The sequence below is a fragment of the Corapipo altera genome, unplaced genomic scaffold (genome assembly GCF_003945725.1).
Source record: "Corapipo altera isolate COAL_440 unplaced genomic scaffold, ASM394572v1 198, whole genome shotgun sequence".
In the NCBI taxonomy this organism is placed as follows: Eukaryota; Metazoa; Chordata; class Aves; order Passeriformes; family Pipridae; genus Corapipo; species Corapipo altera.
In genome coordinates, this window is record NW_020885076.1 from 9,411 (window position 1) to 13,845 (window position 4,435).

A 4,435-nucleotide genomic window follows, 5' to 3' on the forward strand; every position below is an offset into this window, starting at 1 on the left:
GGGGCCTGGAAAGCAGAATTTTTTCCAACAGGGCTCTAAAATTCAGTAAAGTCCTAAAGTAAGCACCTAAATTATCTTAGTTTTTAAATTTTTCCAACAGGAGTCTAAAATTCAGTAGCCAATTCCAAAAGTAAGCAGCTGAATTATCTGGATTTTTTAGATTATGACCCATTATTTGCACCCCACGAGGGTTCAGAGTTGCCTGGGATCCCAGGGGCCTGGAAAGGGGCATTTTTTCCAACAGGGCTCTAAAACTCAGGAAGTCTTAAAATAAGGAGCTACATTATCTTAGTTTTTATAATTATAACCCATACAAGGGGCTCAGAGCAGCCTGAAATCTTGGGGTACTGGAAAGCAGTATTTTTTCCAAAAAGGCTCTAAAATTCTGCAAAGTTCTAAAGTAAGGACCTAAATTATCTCAGTTTTTATATTTTACCAACAGTAGCCAATTCCTAAAGTAAGGAGCTGAATTATCTGGTTTTTTTTAATTATGACCCATTATTTGCACCCAGTGAGGGCTCGGAGCTGCCTGGGATCCTGGGGGGCCTGGAAAGCAGCATTTTTTCCAGGGAGGCTCTAAAATTCAGTAAAGTCCTAAAGTAAGGAGCTACATTATCTTAGTTTTTAAATTATGACCCATTATTTGCATCCCACGAGGGCTCAGAGCTGCCTGAAATCTTGGGGTCCTGGAAAGGAGAATTTTTTCCAGCAAGGTTCTAAAATTCAGTAGCCAAGCAGCTGAATTATCAAGATTTTTTAGGTTATGACCCATTATTTGCACCCCGTGAGGGCTCAGAGCTGCCTGGGATCTTGGGGGCCTGGAAAGGAGCATTTTTTCCAGGAAGGTTCTAAAACTCAGTGAAGTCCTAAAGTAAGGAGCTGAATTATCTGGATTTTTTTAATTATAACCCATTATTTCCACCCCATGAGAGCTCAGAGCTGCCTGGAATCCTGGAATCCTGCAAAGGAGCATTTGTTCCAACAGGGCCCTAAAACTCAGTAAAGTCCTAAAGTAAGTACCTAAATTATCTTACTTTTTAAATTTTTCCAACAGGAGTCTAAAATTCAGTAGCCAATTCCAAAAGTAAGCAGCTGAATTATCTGGATTTTTTAGATTATAACCCATTATTTGCACCCCACCAGGGCTTGGAGCTGCCTGAAATCCTGAGGGCCTGGAAAGCATAATTTTTTCCGACAGGGCTCTAAAATTCAGTAAAGTCCTAAAGTAAGGAGCTGAATTATCTGGATTTTTTAGGTTATGACCCATTATTTGCACCCCAGGAGGGCTCAGAGCTGCCTGGGATCCTGGGGGCCTGGAAAGCAGAATTTTTTCCAGCAAGGCTCTAAAATTCAGTCAAGTCCTAAAGTAAGGAGCTACATTATCTTAGTTTTTTGATCATAACCCATTATTTGCACCCCGTGAGGGCTCAGAGCTGCCTGGAATCCTGGAATCCTGGAAAGGAGAATTTTCTCCAAAAAGGCTCTAAAATTCAGTGAAGTCCTAAAGTAAGGAGCTACATTATCTTAGTTTTTAAATTTTTCCAACAGGCCTCTAAAATTCAGTAAAGTCCTGAAGTAAGGAGCTGAATTATCTGGATTTTTTAGGTTATGACCCATTATTTGCACCCCACAAGGGCTCAGAGCTGTCTGGAATCCCAGGGTCCTGGAAAGCAGCATTTTTTCCAAAAAGGCTCTAAAATTCTGCGAAGTTCTAAAGTAAGGACCTAAATTATCTTAGTTTTTATATTTTACCAACAGTAGCCAATTCCTAAAGTAAGGAGCTGAATTATCTGGATTTTTTTAATTATGACCCATTATTTGCACCCTACCAGGGCTCAGAGCTGCCTGGGATCCTGGGGGCCTGCAAAGCAGCATTTTTTCCAGGGAGGCTCTAAAATTCAGTGAAGTCCTAAAGTAAGGAGTTACATTATCTTAGTTTTTAAATTTTTCCAACAGGGTTCTAAAATTCAGTAAAGTCCTAAAGTAAGGAGCTGAATTATCTGGATTTTTTTAGATTATAACCCATACAAGGGGTTCAGAGCAGCCTGGCTGCCTGAAATCTTGGGGTCCTGGAAAGTATAATTTTTTCCAACAGGGCTCTAAAATTGAGTGAAGTCCTAAAGCAAGGGGCTAAATTATCTTAGTTTTTAAATTTTTCCAACAGGGCTCTAAAATTCAGTAGCCAATTCCTAAATTAAGGTGCTGAATTATCTGGACTTTTTAATTATGACCCATTATTTGCACCCCACCAGGGCTCAGAGCTGCCTGAAATCTTGGAGTCCTGGAAAGGAGAATTTTTTCCATCAGGTCTCTAAAATTCAGTAAAGTCCTACAGTAAGGAGCTGAATTATCTTAGTTTTTTAATTATGACCCATTATTTGCACCCCGTGAGGGCTCAGAGTTGCCTGGAATCCTGGAAAGCATAATTTTCTCCAAAAAGGCTCTAAAATTCAGTGAAGTCCTAAAGCAAGGGGCTACATTATCTTAGTTTTTAAATTTTTCCAACAGGGCTCTAAAATTCAGTAGCCAATTCCTAAATTAAGGTGTTGAATTATCTGGATTTTTTAGATTATGACCCATTATTTGCACCCCACCAGGGCTCAGAGCTGCCTGGAATCCTTGGGTCCTGGAAAAGCATAATTTTTTCCAGCAAGGCTCTAAAATTCAGTGAAGCCCTAAAGTAAAGGAGCTCCATTATCTCAATTCCCCCTTTTCCTGGCACTCCAGGCCCTTGGGAATTGTCCCTCTCCCTGTTTTTTTGCAGGTCACCCCCCCAACCCTCCCCTTCTCCCACCATCCCTCCTGTGCATCCCTCAGGGAAAACAGCCCAGCAAAGCCCCCAAATCACCAATTAAACACTGAATTAAATCACAAATAAAGAATTTGCAAGGTGGAAAAGCCCTGAGCAGTGGGAAGCTCTGGAAAAAGGGGGAAGTTTAAAACAAAGCCCTTCCTTCATGCAGACACTTGCTGGGCATTACAATCGAGATACCAGGCACTGAGGGCTTTTTTATCCCCCCCCCTTCATTTCACACGAGTTTTGAAGCTGGAAGGCTCATTTTTCACCTTTTTTTTGGTTGGTTTTTAATCCAGCTGCAATAAGTTTGATATAAAGATGAGGGGAAGCAAAGGCCTCAGCCTCTCAAAGCTAAAGCAGGTGGGAAAAACAGCCATGGAAAAAATTCATCCTCTGACTGGAAAACACACAGGGAGAGCTTTTCCTGTTTTATTTTGGAAGGAGCAGTGTTTTTATCTTTACCTTTAGGCCTAAAGTAAGGCCTAAACTGAGCTCAGTCTGCTTTAATCTGCATTCTGAGGAGGGAGCTGCAAAGCCGGGCCTGCGTTTCCTGCCGGGGAGGTTGGGATGGAATCTGAAGCAGATTCCAAGTGTTTTTCCCAACAATCCCGAAGGAAACGTTGCAAAGGGGATTCAGGAGTCGAGTGGGAGCTGCAGGGCAGCTGCTCTTCTCCTCCTTTCCAACAGCAGGGAAAAAAAACCGGCAAAAAATGAAGGAAATTGCCCGGAATTGTCTCTGATTTTGGGCCGTTTCCACCTCCCCGGGTCTGTCCCTGCTCCCCCTCACACTTTGCTCCCTTTGCCCTCCTCTCCCAGGGCTTTCTCCATGGAAAAAGTGCTGTTCAGGACAGTGATCCTGGAATCCTGGGATCCCTGAGGCTGGAAAAGCCCTCCGGGATCATCCAGCCCGGCCTGTGCCCCGTCCCCACCTCCAGGGACTGGGGACTCCAAACCTCCCTGGAGAACGTCCCAATCCTCAACAAACCCTTTCCAGGAGGAAATGATTCCTCCTCGTGTCCCCCCTGACCCTCCCCTGGCACAGCTCCAGGCCGTTCCCTCTCCTCCTGTTTTTCCCTGGCAGCAGAGCCCGACCCCCCCTCAGCTCCGACCTCCTGCCAGGGAATTCCAGAGGGAGAAGGTGCCCCCTGAGCCTCCTTTGCTCCGGGATGACCCCCCCCAGATCCCTCAGGACTTCTCCAGACCCTTCTCCTGCTGCTCCAGCCCCTCTGGACACGCTCCAGCCCCTCAACATCCTCCCGGAATTCCCAGAACTGGGCACAGCCCTCGAGGTGTGGCCTCACCAGTGCCCGGCACAGGGGGCACAATCCCCTCCCTGCTCCTGCTGGGACACCCCAGTCCCGATCCAGGAATGCCAGGATCCCATGGGATGGTGCCAGGAATGCCCTCCCTGCCCCTGCTGGGCCACCCCAGCCTGATCCAGGAATGCTAGGATCCCATGAGATGGTGGAATGGAATGCCAGGAATCCCTTCCCTGCTCCTGCTGGGACACTCCAGCCTGATCCAGCCCAGGATCCCATGGGATGGTGCCAGGAATTCTCTCCCTGCTCCTGCTGGGCCACCAGGAATGCCAGGATCCATGGAATGGTGCCAGGAATCCCTTCCCTTCTCCCTCTGGGC

At 45.9% G+C, this 4,435-nt stretch overlaps 1 protein-coding gene across 4 annotated transcripts in view; it reads right to left on the reverse strand.

Annotated features, from left to right (window-relative positions):
* Positions 1 to 4,435, reverse strand: part of SYT11 (synaptotagmin 11) — a 14,012-nt gene that overhangs the window by 688 nt on the left and 8,889 nt on the right. The gene's annotated exons all lie outside the window — the stretch shown is intronic.